Here is an 18,327-nt window from a genome sequence, read left to right on the forward strand (position 1 = left end):
ATACAGTTATATAAGGAAAAGGGTATAAAAACATGTTCATTTTAGATCCATGTCAGAGTCAGATTTGGGTCTGCACCCCTGATTCCCAGAGCTCTTCAATAAAGCGCCTGCATATAATCATTCTGTGATTATGTGTTTTCAACACTGACAATAATGGCGAGGTAAGAGGAATGTAGCCGGTGTTTAAGTGCATGGTCTACAAGAGTAATTTTGTTTTACTAGGGGTAGACTTTTTGTATCTATCTCAGATACTGTTTCCATATTTCACTGAGTTGTTACAAAGTGTGGCTCATTATGGTTCTATATGGCCCTTAATAACAAATATAGGGTATGATGACTTCTAACAGATTCCTTATCTAAGGAAGTTGCATAGGTTGCCTCAGAAACAGAAGACAAATTTTCCTTTAATAGCACAAAATGAAGCCCCTTCTCCCAGGGGTTCTTGCTACTGCTAGCAGCTTCAAGATATTAAAGGTACATAGAAATTAGGTGTAGCAAATCAGAAGTCCCCTGCATGACAATTGAACCTATTGCGCTCTGCCTTCCGAAAACTCATAAACCAGTTTGTCTTAATCTCCCAAGCTGAACAGAAACATGCTTAATATTATCAGTATTATGACCAAATATATGATGTTGGGATGCCTGCTGAACTGGGTTTCTCATGTTGAGAAACCAGATATAAAACTGTTGCTTTACCGCTTCTATCATCCCTGATTAATATTTTAATTTTTTACACTTTTTTTCCTCCTCACTGAGGATTCAGGAAACAAACAATAAGAGTTAAAAACAAGTAACGGCCATTTCAGGAATAATTATGTTTTTCATTCTGCTTTTACTACCTATTGTTAGAAGGACTGTCCCCAGTCACTAAAGAATGTAAGAATACAGTTTCAAGATAAAATGTTGAGGAACTCTACTACTAATTCCTTTCTTTTAAACATTTTTTTTCTTTTTCATGTACATTGCCTTCATTTCAGTTCATGTGATAACTTTTACAGTTCTTTTTCTATTTTCCACCTTTAAATTTTTAAATGTACTCTTTACAAATAAAATGGTAAATCAAATGTTTTACTCAGGCCCTTATACTGTCCTACAGCGTGTCTGTGAGGGGTGGCCTCTTCTTGGGGCTGGAACAGCACCTGAGGACACTTCCTGGGATGAAGTTCCCTCACCCCACCCTTCCAACTCTCTGGGTGTTTTACTGCTGGGTATCCATGAGTGCTTTTGACCCTGAGGATGAAGTGAACCCATCTCCTGGGTACCCCTGGGCGAGAATCCAGTGTGTGTTTGCATGTGTCATCATTCTGGTCCGTGCAGTAACAAGATCCCCAATGGGTAAACCAAACCTATCACCTGTCAAATGTCTTTGGCATGTCACCATGATCACCCTTGTAGTTGGTTAGTTTTGGTTTTGTTTGCAAATTAAAGTTTGTCTGAGGATGTGGTCTGCATGTTGGTTCCATGCACCTCACCGACAGCTTACCATGGGATCACAGCCTCCCTCAGGCACATCCAGCTGCTTTGCCATGAAGTCCTTCCCGGGCTGCAGGTGGGTTGTTGTTCCCCCATGGTCCTCCAGGGATGGAAGTGTCCTGGCTGCCTCACTTCAGCCTGCTCCATGGGCTGCAGGGGAACCTCAGCTCTGGCATCCGGAGCACCTTCCCTCCTTCCTCACTGACCTGGGTGTGTGCAGGGATGTTTCTTTCACATATTCTTCTCTCCAGCAGCAGCTGTGGAGTTTGGGTGGGGTTTTTTTTACCCCTTCTTAAATGCATCATCCCAGAGACGCTATCACTGCTGCTGGGCTTGACCTCTGCCAGTGGTGGGTCCAGCTTGGAGGCATTGGCTCTGCAGGACATGGGGGAAGGTCCTGGCAACTTCTCACAGAAACCAACCCTGTATCTCCCCAGCTACCATGAGGGAATTTTCATGTCAATTCAATACAAACTTAAATTTATATTTCAGGGAGCACAAAAATTTATTTTTTGTTTAATGTGACTATTCTCTTAAAACAGCACTGATTACTATTTTCAGTTTCTTAAGCTTTATCGAATCCTCCTTAAACGTTTTACTAACTATAGAATGATAAAGTCATTCAGTTTAGGACAGGAAACCAATACTAAGGCTCATTATAGGAGTAATATATTTATCATCCAAATGACAGCAAGAGCTGTAATTTTTTCTCTGTTTTATTAGTTAGCTTGGCTCATTGCTATTTCATGAGAAAATGTATTGCAGATAATACTACATACAGCCTGACACAAGGCTCCAGACAGCTGTATCTGCTTAGAAATTAACTCAGATTAATGTGGGGATAATTGCTGGAGCTCAGTTACATGTTTTTGCTAATTAAGGATTGAAGGAAATGCCATAGCAGAGACAGTACATTTGTTAACAAGAATACACTAATGATTTAGCTTTCCCATTGACCTCTGAAAAGGTTAAAATGCTAGTTTTTGGTGGTAAACGTAAAAAGGGTTTTTCTTTATCTTGTTTAAAAGAAAAAAACTATATTTCATCTCACTTAGAAATATCAGGAAATAAGTGATGATTCCATATGTTACCTAAAATTAATTATAATTTTTATGCATTAAAATCCTTATTCTTATATTTTGTTATCTAGATTAGAAGCTAAAAAACATAAATTCATTTTCTTGTGTGGTTCCATCTTATATGGGTCTCTTCACAACTTTTGAGCCCTCCTAAAACAATATAAACAAATTTAATAGAGAAGAAGCAGTCTCAGGCCTACATTCAATATCATGTCAGGTATATAATTTGTATATATCAATTAAAACTGTTGCAGAGAATGAGTTGGTGATCTCTATCAAAGATAAATGCACCTGTAATATAAACATAAAAATACGTAATAAATTAAAATTTCTTCCTTTTAAATTTAAATTAAAGTCATAATATGCCTAAAATTCATTTAAGTAACATATCCTTGAACTCCTCTTATCTTGTCCACATTTACAAGTTACCATCTTTCCTTCTTAAAGCTCAATTAAATCTTATTAGATTTAGCTAACACAAGACTCAAAGTCACTAATGATTTTGAACACTATCTTATAAACAGAGTAAGCCTTAAAGTAATGATCATTTGACTCTGAAAGTAGCTCAGTTGTTTAGAGCATGGTGCTAATAATGCCAAGGTTGCTGGTTAAATCCCAGTACAGGCCATTCACTCAACAGCTGAACTTGATGATCCTTGTGGGTCCCTTCCAACTCAGACACTTCAGTGATTCTGATTAACATGACCTTGATCTGGCTTCTGTGACTATTCCATCTGGCCAGTCTTAAGAATGGATATTTTGCTGAAATTTCTAGCACCATGTTCTGGCTGTGAAATGTCCTTACTGGTCTGGTGATCAAACATTTTCTTTTATTGAAGAGTTTTGCAGTTTTTATTGGTCTATTGAAACCAATAGATTTGGGTCCACATCACTATTTTAATGAATAGTTTTTAATATTTTTTTATTAAACAATCATAAAGTTTGTGAGCCATTCTGTCTATCAAATAAATTTCTTCATGTTTGTGGACCTCTTTAATAGTGACCAAGGCCTTTCAGAAGCAATATAATGGAAAAAAGGAAACACTATCCATACGACTGCCTAAGTACTGATCCTACGATAAAAATGTTGGAAATTTGACTCCAAAGAATGTGAGACACAAATGGATGACATATTTGTATGGTTATTCTGAAGTGGTAGGATGATAAAATTCAGATGGTAATTCAGAGACTCAGAAGATACCATTTCTTTGCACCAATTACCAGCCACACAAGTAATGTGACTATTTGGACCTACTTTTCCAGTATATAAAACAGGGATTTCAGTTTAATTCAACAGATTATTTAAAATATAAACTCTCTGTGAATTTTAAAGCATTTTCTTAATGAGTGTTATGTAAGTTTACAGAAGACATTATCTAAAAATTGAGATGGTTCAGACATCTGACATTTCAGAACATGTGTTTGCATTCAGAAGCAAATGTTAGGTCATCTCTAGGGGAAAAAAATAAAAAGTATTTTAGAGCAAAAGGAAAAATAAGCCAGTGTGGTCAAAAGAAGACCTGATTTTCCAAGGTAAGAGAACACAGCAAGATAGCAGAAAAAGTAATTTCTGCAAGGAAAAATGAACTACATTTTTTATTATGAAGATGATCCCACTTTTAGTACAGAAAATTTCAGCCACTCTACTGAAACGAGTCTCATTTTACTTCAGAATTTTGATTTATTTTAAAGTAGAACACTTCACACTTTGGTAAAAAAATACCAGCCAAAATACATCTTCTTGCTATGTCTGTCTACAGTGCATGCTATTCATTTTGTCAAAGCCAGCAGAAAAGCTGTATCCTTATCCTGTATAATAGAAAACAATTTTTAAAAGAGCACTGAGCTTTCTTTCTATATGTGACTTGCAAACCAGTAATTCAGTCCCAGCTCCACCGAACTCTAAACTTATGTTCTGGCCTCTATCTTGTATTGTAACTCCTCTTATACACACTGAGAAAACTTCTGCAAAACTCATGTAACTAAATGAGTTTACAATTGAAGATCATCTTCAATGATTTTTTTCATAATGCCATAATTTTGTGACTTAAATATGGTTATATTTCTGTGAAAGCCATATATAAATCAGATGTAATTTTCTGATTATATTATCAAAACTTCAAAAGTTTTCTGGTAGTAATCTTCTTGATCTCCTTTTACCAGAAAGATATCACTTGTGCAGATGAAAAGACAATATACTGTTTAGAGAAGAAATGACACAACTTTTCTGCTCTCTGCATAGGCCCAAGCAACAATCTCTGGCTAGCAAATAATAGAGGCGATGAAAAAAACCGATATGCTTACCTTAAATTGAAATTTTATTTCTAATGAATGCCTTCTATCTAAATTTCTGGCATACAGAGACAGAAAAGAAGCTGTTTGGAATATTCCCCCTTGTGGATCAGTCTCTAGATATCACTTTCTAGGTACTAAAATTCTCCTTCTGAGTAAACTCAAAAAGCATACTGCATCAGCAGACCAAAGATAAATTTAAAGCATTCTTCATAGCCCTTAGACATGAAGTCCATAGCTAAAAGAAGAAAGAGCCCATAGTTCTTAGTACTGAATTTCTTTGTATTCAGAGTGCAGAGCTCAGCTTGTCATGATATCATTAACTTCTGGAAGACAACACAGACAAAGAAAAGGTCATTCATTAACACTATATTATCTCATCTGATTCTGTTCAAGTATTGATCACGTCAATGGTAAATAAGTTTAACTCACAGTCATTGGTCCTCCAGGCCTATAAGCATTGTACTTTCACATATTTGGCATTTTACTAAAGGAAATATTTGCATTCTTGATCATTGTCAAAAATACAGTATTTCTGTCATGAAGTTATAATTTCTTGTTTATGCATGCTAATTATGTAAACATTATGTAATCTGATGTATAACTGCAAATTAAATAATTGCTTCAGAACTGTTGCCACAATAGATCCACTGAAGCAAAGATCTTGAAATTACAAATTAAATTATTAGGTATCTGTGAAGTAGCTTTAAAAACCTTATTTGTTTATGGAAATTGATAAGAAATTATGTTCAAGCAGCAGGACGGAAAATGAAACAAAATGAAAGGCAGGTAAGAACGCCAAGCAGCAAAAGTGTTTCTCAGGGATATATTTTGTATTCTGCAGCTACTAAACAACTAGTATGCTCTAGTGAGATGCAATTACAATTTAATAACTGGAAATATGTTCAATTACTTATATTTACTTTTGCCCGGGTCTACGTATTTGGGAGCGAAATGACTGCAAAACCTAGAAGGTAATATTGCACAGGTTAAAAGCACTGCACTATGTGATAATTTACCTTTTAAAATTCTGAGTTTGGTCAGGGACTTTTAAAAAAAGAACAGAATTTCTCAGAATGAGTCATGGTGCTTAATAGAGTATTTTCTTATTTTTGCTAATATTTTTATTTCTTGCTTACATCAAGATCTTTGCTAATATCAGGATCTGCTTGAAAAAAAGTAATTCCAGTGGATAATATCAGGGAAAAACTATTCAGGATAATTATTTTCTTTTCAGGTAAATTACTATGCACAATACCAGAACGTATACTGTACATAATTTTTACTTTCATTTAAATAGAAATGCTCAAATTTGTGGACTGCCAAGGGGCAATTTGCTAGCTAAAATCATGTGTCTTCCACTATAACTTTAGTTTAATCTGCATATATTTTTTCAGAGTATGTCAGTAGTCTGCCACATATTCTTCAGTATATGTCATAAATCTGAAAAGGAAACAAATTTATAGACTGAGGTACCCATAGAGACATATTTTAACAAAATCTGTGCATTTTTATTGAGGTATAGAGATGGCTCATTTCTACAGAATTATTTTCATTATGTAGCTCAAACTACTCTCTCCCCAGCTTCTGTATATTATAAACAATTCTTTTCCTCATAGCATTTAGTTTTCTTGATACAGTTTGAAGGGAAATAATTTGTCCAATTTTACTTTTTTAGACTAAGCAGTGGTACCTGTTTTTACTGGTGTATAACAACATAGTTCACAAGCTGAAAGTCTCATCTGTTCAAGAGGACAGAAAATAAGTTTTTCACTGCCCATTTTTCTACAGCTGTCATTTGTATTTAATTTTCTTCCGTCCTCTGTAAATTTGTTCCTTTGGTCAATTTTTCATCGTACTTTTCCTTTCAGCTTTTGTTATGTTCTTTCCTTTTGTAAATTCCTATTGATGTTTTCCTTTTGCTATGGTATTATTTAACTTGACATAAAAGCATGATCATGTGGATTTGATACTCCCAGTCCTTCAAATCTTGAGCTGTTGTCCTGAATCTTTTGTTATATAAATGAAACGTGGTTTAGGCTTTTTTTTTTTTCAACTCAGCAAGATTTTACTTTCTCTGTGTGTCCCTCTGTAAGAAGAGCACCTGTATGAAGTAAAACTTTCATCCTGCAATGTGTAATGAATGTGTGTCCCTGTTTGCTTCCCTGTGTCTTTTTGGGATACAATTTAACAATCATTGACAGTGGTTTTCTAGCTGTCTGATCACTTTTTATTACTGTTCCAATTATTTTGTCTACCAGAGAATGATAGCTTGATGAAGCTGTTCAGGAATTTGACTGGAATTTAGTTGAAGAATTCCTAATAAATGAGTGATATTTCCTCAGTATCTGCTCTGTTGATTCTTTGGTATTTGCGCCTGTGGGCTGAGCAGAGCTTGTTACCCACTCTGAAATTCATCTATTGTCCACCCACCTCAGAATGTCACAGCCTAGTCTCATAAACAGCCAGGATCTTGAATTCATGAGTATCTGCTTCCCTCATGATCCGAGAGGACTTTGTCCAAAATGTCAACTTCATATCATTAACCGAACTTTAGAAAATTCACGGATATTTATCTTAAGTTATTGATTCTTAACATTACTTTGAGGGGAAAGGAGGTATAATCAATCACTTAAAAATGACAGTGACAGTTACAGAGTTTGAAAGAAGCAGATAGTAGCTGATCATATATTTAATATCCTTCTTCACACTTATCTGTTCAATTCAACTGTGATATAAACAAGCCAAGGTCAGAACAGATTACAATGCAAATATATACTACATTAAGAGAAATTCAGACAGGTTGCTATCAATAATTATGCTTACATTTTCTTTCACCACACATTATGCCTTGCAATAAACATGCATTGTGCTAAATTCTCACTTTTATATTTTTTAAGACTTGTCCATTCAAAGTCACATATTTCCACAGTTATATTTATTTTGAAGTTATGTACCTTTTCTTTTTTTTTCTAAAAATATAATAGATCATTATGATGATAATTTTTTTAATATTAAAGTGGTTTGGTTTCTTCTTTGTTTTCAACATTAAATTATTAAATTTAATTCCCTGAATGAAATATTGTTTGTTACTGCTCATGGAAAACAAATGCTAAAGTTTGCAAATATTCACACAGAATTCTGCTGCATGCCTAAGGATCTAAGCGAGGTCATTATACATAAATTTTAATTACTAATATTAGAAAATGTCAAAATGAGGTAATAAATTTTTTAATTAATTTAGACTTTTAATATATGTTAGGTTTTTATCAAAATTGTATCAAACAATTAGATTTGGTATGTATTTTAGAAAATTTGTCTGAAGAAAGATTCAGAAGAAAATGAAAGACTAGAAAATTTAGTTATAATCTCTCTTCCCCAGGTGATAGTAGGGACTCGAAACCAATACTTCAATAAACAGTGTCTTCAATGTGGAGATCAGTAAAAGAACTTCTATCTTAATCAGGCTAGATAAAATTTAAGCTTTTTAAGCATTTTTTATGCATTGTTTATAGCCTTTCTGTTTGAATTTATTAAGTACTACAGACAAAAAAACCCAAACCTCTCTTGAGAAATTGTGACAGCAAAAATACATTTCTGTCATATCATTCTTTTAGCAACTAATTTTCTTTAAATAAATGTTCCTAAAGAGCATAGAACTCTCAAGAAAAAGTATACACTCTTTCCCCAGATGAAACTGAGTCTCAAAAATATAACTTAATATCACAGACAACCCAATGCTTGCTAATTGTTGTAGAGCTGCCAGCCTGAGAATGGATGCATGCTGCAGTATGTGCTGTACTGACACTGAAGAATTGTTCAATGAGCTGGTAGGAAATACTTCTGATACATTTCGTTGCATTTGTCAGATTCACATTATTACAATAAATGAATTTCCTAGTTCAACAGACCTTTCTGTTATTTCCCAGGGACAGGTTTTAAGTCAAGCTAAAATTCTACCTGTTATTAGTGCTTTCTGTAAATTCTTTATTAGTATTACATATTTTGACATATTTAGCCATCTTTTATTTCTTCAGTATATGACCACAAATGTTCATCTCATCACAATAAATAAATCAAGCTGCATAGCACTTATAAATGAAGCATATTTAAAATCAAATTTATCAAGCATTACTGAAGAGTTCAATCTAGGAATCTCATTAGTTTTACAAGTTCCACAAACAGGGATTACTGCACTGGCATTTTCAGAAGAAATTTTGCAGGCAGAAGAAGCACAGAATAAGAACACATCTTATTCTAAGATGAAGTTTTTTTAAAAATTAGTTGTCAGTGTAAAGTGTTCACACAGTACATAATATTATAAATGAAACACTGTGAAAACAGACAAACCCAAGGATGAGTTATGTTTTTATTCTGAAATTACAAGCTCTGTGCCTGGATTAGTTACAGTACACGTAACCTACAGATAGAGTAGCTCAGTGCTTATTAACACTCTAGTATTCATTTGCCTTTTAATTCCTGTCACAGAATCTTAACAGGATAATTATGTTCTTCTTCACTCCTTCCTCAAAGCTGAATAATACCTTTAAGGAGAAGAAATTGTGGCTTTCATTTCACCCCAGAAAGCACTATACTGTCACAATATTGGAATAAAATATATGAGCTGACTGATTAAGAAACAATTAATTTGGTACCATGGAGCAGCAGAACTCATAGAACACAGAATTACTGCATTTCCTTCCCCTTCCTCCTCTCCTACCAGCAATTAAAAGACTGAAAAAGAAGGTATAATGTGGAAATCATAATGGCTGTATTAGCTATGATTTTGAAGTGAGGACAGATCATGTTCTTTTAGAGGAATGCAATGACTAGGAAAATGTAAGATTCCTTCCTATTCATCAGTGAGTTCATGAGCATCTGTAGGGCATAGGAGGTGCAATTGCCAGTACAGGTACTACACAGCAAAGTCGAATCATAGTCTCAGTTCAATTGTAACATAGTCAACTGAGAGGTGCCTAAAAGAAGGTAATTGATTGTTCTATATCTAGGTTTCATTTTTTGTGTATCACTGCACTGCTGTTGTCCGGTTTTTACACTGCTCACCATGAACAACCAGAGAATTTGAGGCTCCCACCTACTGCTGTATCTACCTCTCTGTAGTGCTGTATGTGAGCATAGGGAAAGAAAAGGAGTAGCCCTGCACAGGATCAAATTTACGAAGGCTCAGTACTCTACTTGCAAGGTCATGAGAAATTAATATTTTTTTAAGCATAACTCTGTGGTTAAACAGAAAAGTAGTCATGATTTTCTTTTGTTCCTCACATTTATTGCATCTTTGTTTATGTTTTGGTGCTCAATTCCTCCTTTCCTTCTCCCCTACTCCGTTCATATCCATTTTACTTTACAGCCCTTCAAAATTTCTCTTTTTACACAACATAGTGCAACTTGAGCTTGCTATTGGCTCTTGGTGCACATTTCACTTGATGTTCGATCTTAGCTGCACAACTGACTAAACTGTACCCTTTTGCAATCAATGACAGATTACAGTTCTAAACTGAATAACGCCTATAATTATTTTTATTAAAATTCTACTAAATAAAATGGACTAGAAAAGGAATACAGTGAACAACACCAAGTTGCAATTAATCTCAAATGTTTTTTTAAATTTAAAGAAAACAACTGAAACAGTTGCTGCTGCTCCTTACAACTGCAATGTACCTGGTGGTGCTGCTTAGTCATAGACTGCCTATTAGAAGCCTCTTCTCCTGAACAGCCTGAAGTTGTGAAGTTTTAGGAGCAATAGGAAGCCTTTGAGAAGGCAGCAGAAACCTTCCCCTTAGAGAGAGCAGGTAGCACAATGGGATCAGGGAAGCACAAAACAAGTTTCATAACAAGGGCTGGATTTGAAAGCCTTCAGCTACATTAAAGTGCAGCAAGGTGCATCAACCTTGTGAAGCCTTTGTAGTGAAATGAAAAGAATTCTGCCATTGTTCAACACCGTCAACCTTTTCTTCTTTATCCCTATAATAGTCCTTTATGTATATAGGCTTTATTACCAAGTGTCATGGTTTAACTGGCCAAACACCAGGCACCCACAAAAGCCGCTTGCTCACCCTCCCCTGCCAAAACTGGGCAGAGGGGAGAAAAATGTAATGAAGGTTTCATAACATAAGAGAACAACTGGGAGAAAACACTTCAAGGGCAAAACAGGCTCAACTTGGAAACACTTCACATTTAAAATGAATTTATTAGTAACAAAATTATAGGAGAATAATGAGAAGTAAAATAAGCCCTTGAAGAACCTTTTTACTCCCAACCTCTCCCTCATTCCAACAGACAGGGCAGTAAGTGGGGGTGCTGGTCAGTTCATTACCCAAGGTTTTCTTTCACTGCCCCTGCCCTGGGAGAGTTCTTCCTCTGTGAGGCCATGGGGTCCTTCTCATGGGAGACAGTTCTCTGTGAACTTCTCCAACGTGGTTCCACTCTCACATGCAGCAGTCCTCCCAAAACTGCTGCAATGTGAGTCCCTCCCATGGGCACACAGTCTTCCCAAAACTGCTGTGGTGTGGGTCACTCTTCCATGGGGTGCAGTCCCCCAAGGACAGGCTGCTCCAGCCTGGAAGCAGGGCCCCCTCTCTCCACTGGGTTTCCCTCTGGATCACAGCCTGCTCCAGGCATCCACCTGCTCCAGGCATCCACCTGCTCCATCCTGCTGCATCCACAGCATGGGCATTTCCCCCACGGGCTGTGGGTGGATCTCTGCATCCCCCAGGGATCCCCATGGGCTGCAAGGCACAGCTCCTTCCCCATGGTTTCACCATGGCCTGTAGAGGAATCAGCTCTGGTGCCTGGAGCAGCTCCTGCCCCTCCTTCTGCACTGACCTTACAGTAATGCAAATTCAGGACACCATGAGGTTACTTCTATATCTTTTTAATATCTAAAATACAAAAATGAGCATATAAAAAAAGGGACTATATCTGCAGAATGAGCAGTTTTGTCTTCCTCTGAATTTTTAACAATGCATGCCACAACTAACAAATGAACCAATCGCCTACAGCTTAGAAAAACCAAAAAATAAGCTTTTATTTGTGATATTCATTTTATATCTCCTATAATAAAAGACTATTCATATTCACTGGCACTTAATTACAGCTTATCTGACTACATGTACTGATATTTATGACATACAGAATGGAAATTATTTTAGTACATTTCTGCTATTTGCGTTGTTGACAAAATTTCTTGCCCATTACTGCTTTCTCTCAAGCCAAGAGAGAATATATTTTGGCAACACAATTAATTTTCTAGGGTCTAATAAAGCAATTAGTTTATGAACATTCCTAAACTAATAAACAACAGTAATTTATTATTAATAGAAAACAAACCCCAAACTATTCCTTAATTTTTAATAGAACAGAAAATCTATTTACACACAATTGTTCTGCTGATTGAAAAGCTGTAAATTAAAAGTCTGCATAAATATCTTCTTTCTCAGTTAGTCAACAGAAAATATTCTCCTTTTTTTCCCACAATAATGGATGCATTTCTTTTAAATATCATATCTTGAAAATATATAGTTCTGATTTGTAAGTTTCTCTTAACATGATGAAGAATACTTCTAAATATTCTTGGGTTTTTTTCATACAGTATTTTTGGTAGATATCTAAATTTACTGTTACAGAAAATGATCATGTGCATTTCATTTGTTACTTACTTCAATATCAGTATTTTTTCCATAAAGTAGCATAAATAGAAGTTACTTACCAAAGGTTTTCTCCTTGACATATTTCAAAGAAAGTCGTGACACAAAGAAACAGATTTGTGAAGCCCAGGAATTTCAGTTTACCATCATCTTCTATTCCTATTTTCCCAAAGCACTTTTTCTTTAGAAACACAAACTTGGGTTTCTACTCATAGGAAGGACTCAATCATTATTAATATTTCATTGTTTTTTTTTGTGGTCATAATCACAGTTTTTAATGCAATTTTCAGGATAATGAAGTTTGTTTTGAATCACTGGACACAACAATTAATGCCTGAAAAAAAAGACATTTAAAGGATAAATTTATTTGATATTTCTGACAGATAAGAGAGCAAACAATAATTGGAAGGTTTTCTCTTAATTTATTTTAGAAAGGGAAAGGTGATCTATACCAGAACACAACCTAGCAATAATATCATTGTTTTTCAGTAATTTAGGAAAACATATGTAGTATTTTAGAAATAATTCAACCAGTAATTTTCTGATGTTTTAGCAATTTCCTTACAAATTCACAAAGACGCAAGTCATCACTCCAAAATATCTAGCAAAAAAAAACCCACTTAGCTTTGAGATCTATGAAAAATTTTGGGTTTTAAGAGCTTTGATTTTGGTAAGTAGCAATGCTTTTTCACATATTTCCTTTACAACAATTATTTGATACAACAATTGTTAGATAAAAATGAAGCTTCATAGAAATAATTATCTTTAAGCATGAATTATTAATTGGCCCAATAACAGAGGACTTCATGACGTCAAGTACAGAGACATTCTCATTTAACTTCCTGCACTGTAATACTCAAGGAAAGTATTCCTGCATACTTTAATGCATTCTATTACCTTAGGAAACTGCAGCAAAATGACCTTGATGGTAACAATGGTAACTCTGCCAGAATGGCACCAACATTGGTAACAAAGCTACCCAAAGCACAGATGTACATGAAAAATATTCTACTGTCAGACATACTGTGAAATAAAATGAGGAAAAATAAAACACAGTAGAGATTATTTCACATCTGTCAGTCCTAAGATAGCTTTTAGCTTAGGACAATGGTAACCAGTCACTTCAGAACCATACAATTACACTAAAGAATTATGTGCTAATTTTTTTGAGCATTTTGAACATTTCTTTTACCTTCTCACCAGCACACAAGAGGAATTTAAATGGGGATTCAAAAAGAAAAACACACCTTGGGTTTTTATGTAGTTGAGGCAGTGTCCTGGTTTGGGACAAATTTGGGAGGAAACTTCTGAAGTGGTGTCCTTTAGAAAGCAAATTCAAAGGGCCTCTCCAGTAATTGATTCAGGAAATGTTTCCTCGGAGAAAAGTGGAAAAAATTGTTTATTTGACAAGCAAAGTACTCACAAACATGAGAAAAATGAATAATATTAAACAATAAAACCTCTCACTGTTCTGAAGACATGGCAAATTCAGAAAAGTCCTTCTGTGGGTGTGGCTCAGTCTCTCTGGGGCTCAAGCCCAGTGTGCCAGGCTCAGCGTGCAGCTTGGGGGTCCCCAGGTGATTCTCCTGATATCCTGGACCAAGGAGAAGCTGAACAGAAAGCACAGTCCAGGGAAAACTTTTATTGCTGCAGCTAATGAGGAGAAACAGTGAAAAGAGCAATGAAATACTCCCCCTGCAAAAAGCCAAGAGCTCCTAAGGAGCACCAAGAGCCGTATCTCTCTCTCGCTGCCAGAGCTTGGCAGCACAGTCCATGAGAAGGAATGTGGGGAGCAAGTGCAGTTTCTGCAGATGAACTGCACACTTCTCCCCCACTTCGCTCTCAGAAACAGTCTTAAAAGCAGAGAACTCAACATCCAGCTTAAGCAGAACAGATGATTGGGGATACAAGCATCATAAAGTCACCCCGGGACAGGCAGGCAGCAGTCAGGAAATTCAGGAAGTCTTTTGACAATGTTTTTCTTAAACCACTACTTTGGCCATTCTACAAAGGAAGTAATATTTCCATTGGTTTTTGTTAAATATAAAGCTTAATGCACTGAATTAAGTTTTATTAATGCAGCCAGTAAGAGAGAGGGGATGTGGAATGTGCCTGAGATAGTTTTCCAAGGAAACTGTCTTCTTATGGTTTCCTGAGTTGCCTCAGTTTTCAGCATTAATATTTTAGCAATGAGAGAAACACTTCTCCTCTCATTATACCATTGAAATATGTGGAAATCTGGCATCTTTACTCTAAATGACATAAGCAATATTTTATAATAGCTAGTACTCACCCTAAGAGTTAGAAGCATGGGTTTTAGTGCTGGATTTCCCATAGATTGCACCACTGATATCAGAGACAGTAATCATGGTACATAAGTTCTCTTGTCTTTACACTATGAACAATAATATCCTCCATTCCTCATTTTCACTAAGTTTTAATAAACAGATGTGGAATCTGATATAGGACAGGATTGAACATGTTTCAAGTACACTTGAGATTATATACAATTTAAAATCCGGGTCATTGGAAGGAATTTCAAACCAGGCAAAGAGAATTCAGCTATCACTGCCTTGTAGTCCATTTTTTCAGGCAGAATCTGCAGTAAATTATTGGATTACACTAGGTAGGATGCAGCTCAATGGTGAAAGACTGTGAATGTCTCATTAACTCTCAGTTATGATTAAATAATTTTCTTGTGCTGACAACACATAAAGTGCTTGGACATATGCAGTCATTCTTACTACCTAATTATAGTTTGACTTTGGCTGTAGAAATCTTATTTGTTTAACCATAAAAATCTAAGATCTATCACAACAACCTGTTTTATAGCCTGGAAATTAATAAGAATAAGATACAAACTACCAGTAGGAAACACAAAACCCCACCAATGACAAATTATTTCAATTATTCTATCACAGAAGATGAGGTTAGTGGAGTAAAGAACATAATGCAATGCTTTACAAAATATTTAGAGGAAGATAAGATGACATGATGGAAGAAGATAATTTTTTAAAAAAGACTTCACAGATACAAAGTAGGTAGAATAAAGCGATCAGATTTTTCAGCAGAATATAATCAATATTGATATAACTTAAATGTCAACACCCATGCTGTTCTACATAGTGATTTGGAAAATAAGAGAGAACTGAAAAGCAACAAAATTTGCTGATATTACAAAGATTACTTTGACAGCCAAAGGAAAAACAATTGTGAACAATTAGTGGCTTTTATCAGGACTATTCAGAAAGGTATTAAATACGTTGGTGGCAACAAACAATGTAAAATAAAATAGAAAAAAATTAAAAATAAAAAAAATTAATTTCTTTCTTCTTGAAGAATACTGTGAAGTATAGCTGTCTAAACTGAAAAAATACTAGATTTCTGAGATATTTTGAAACTGGCCTATTCAAACCTGTTTTCAGAATCTTTAGAAAACATGGTTAAGGAGCACAGTAATTTTTGAGAGCATTTCCATTATCCATAAGTTAGAAAGCCTTTGCATACCTTCCAGAATTTTGGTGTTAACTGGGAAATAAGTGGATTAGCCCTAATGAGGACAAGTGGAAGGATCTGCTAAAGCACTGAAACCAAGCACAGCACCACAAAGGGTACAATGGAAGCCACTTGGCAATAAAACTGACAATGAAATTTAGTGCCAAGAAACTTAGTCATTTAGCTGACTGCAGAGAGTTATACAGCAAAAACTGAAAGCCTGAAGAAATACCTCAGGTCCAATCAGCTGTAAATTTTGTGATTTGAGCTCTTACCCTCATCTTCAATCCATGTATCTTTCCTTTTTACCTGATAAGCAGAATGAAACATCAGACATTCTGGCATCCTACAAATCAATTTCTATTACTCTATTGATCAAGATGATTTATCTTTGTCATACTTTAAGCCATTCAATCTCAGTGACACAGTTTAGTTCTAATTTTTAGTTTTCTCTGTAGCAAGTGGTTTTGTTTTGAAATGATGTCCAAAAGTCCCATGTTTAATCAAATATACATTACAATTCAAACAGTTAGAAAAGAATAATGTGACTCACTGCCAATAAAATAATTTCCCTATATTCATTCCATTGTTTATCATGGCATTGATAGTTGCTTTGTATAAATGATTTCTGTAATATTGACTCAGTTTATGTCAATCTGAATTTTTACACATCCTTGAACAGCTTGCTTTTTTTTTCTGAACTCTAGAAGTGCTGTCAGTCTTATTTACTTTTCATTGAAAGCATCATCTCTCTATAATAAAATTCAGAAACGATAAAACAAAAGCTTATTTCAAATGCTTTCATGAACACAACCAAATAATATATATTTGAAACTTAAAATATCCATAATTTCAAATATATCACTATTTCTTTCCTAGGCAACTGAAACTGAGGACTTGTTTCTAAGGGTGGAGGCACATACAGCCTGTTGAAAGCATTATTGCCCTGTTAATTAATATTTTTTTATCATAAGATAAGTTAAACGTTTAGTCCTTCCAAAATCTCGTGGTCCACAGCTTAGTGGAAAAGAGCAAAAATCTTACAGATGTCTCCACTCAAAGGATGTCCAAAAGAAAAAAGCAGTGGTAGATCTGAAGACTGGTGGTAAATTTACCTTGATAAGAGATCAAGGAGGGGTGGAAATCCTGCCCTTTACTCAAGAGCAGCATTACTTCTGATGTTTTGGCACGTGTCCCAAAATAATATATTCATGCTGGGAACTGTAGATGCTTCCTCCAGTAGAAAAAATCAGAACAGGAGAAGTACTGAAAACCGAAAAATATTCCTGCCTACAGAGAGTTTGGGGGAACTGTTGTTTCATTTCTGAGACAGGAAAATATGAAATTGAACACTATTAAGTTGCCTTCTATATCTGAATATTCCCAAAGATTCTTGGCTTCAGTCCATCTTCATTACAGAACAGAGCAGTATCCAGCACAAGTTAAGTCCACCTGTTAATGAGTTTTATTTATTAAGTAAAAATTACCCCTAATCTAGAGATATGTGCTCTGATTTAAACAGTCAGAGAATGAACATCTAATACAGAAAGTTATCATTAAAAATTTAATGCAAATCTTTTTGAATACAAAACAGAGACACATGATCCTAAATTAGTCCAGAAAGTAGTCTAGTCATACTAAAAAATAAAACTGATCTCCATTTCATTTTAAATTATTGTTTTTATCTTTCAAAATGCCTTTCTTTTCTATTCTAGGTAGACTCCACAGATTACTCCTCTATATATGTAAAACACTGTTAAGGTGGATATATTTTCAGTACATTTCTTACAGAAGATTTTATTCCATCTGCATATAGTTAATACCCACTCTTAGCAATGACAAATCAAAAATCAAAGATGTTTTTCTAAATTATCAGATACATTGATTTGTACTATTATATAGGAGACTTCAAGCACATTTTGGCATCAAAATAAATTGCTTTGCAGCATTTTTCAGGAGAAAAACAGGTTTAGCAGGGAGTAATACTAATTATTTTAAGATAAACCTGCTTTTCATGTTTCTCAGATTACTCCAATGTCCTCAGGACCCTTTTCAACAAAGGAGCTAGAAGAGACATGCCAAGGACAGAGCAACATACCAAGCCTGAGGCAGCTCCTTCCCTACCATAGGCTTTCAAGCTGCAGTCATTCATTCAAAAGGCTGAAGGAGAAGCAACAGGAAACTTCACCTTTTTTTCCTCACTAATGCATAAACCACTACTAGCGAAAAAGTTATGATCAGTTAATAAATAACTGGCAATAATTCAAACCAAAATATAGCAAGCTATTATCCTACTTTAAATTCATAAACAGTTTACATGTTAA

At 35.1% G+C, this 18,327-nt stretch overlaps 1 long non-coding RNA gene across 2 annotated transcripts; it reads right to left on the minus strand.

Moving 5' to 3' along the window:
* Nucleotides 1-1,394: 1,394 nt before the first annotated feature.
* Nucleotides 1,395-16,693, minus strand: LOC148225327 (uncharacterized). Of its 2 annotated transcripts, none has more exons than XR_015805691.1 (3): nt 13,756-16,693; nt 12,571-12,842; nt 1,395-1,730 (listed from the first exon to the last, which is right to left on the minus strand). It is a non-coding gene; the product is annotated as an uncharacterized LOC148225327 (long non-coding RNA). The 2 variants fall into 2 exon arrangements; XR_015805690.1 differs by lacking the exon at nt 1,395-1,730 and adding an exon at nt 4,117-5,170.
* Nucleotides 16,694-18,327: the final 1,634 nt, after the last annotated feature.

Source organism: Sturnus vulgaris, chromosome 1 (assembly GCF_052056855.1).
Source record: "Sturnus vulgaris isolate bStuVul1 chromosome 1, bStuVul1.hap1, whole genome shotgun sequence".
Classification (NCBI taxonomy): Eukaryota; Metazoa; Chordata; class Aves; order Passeriformes; family Sturnidae; genus Sturnus; species Sturnus vulgaris.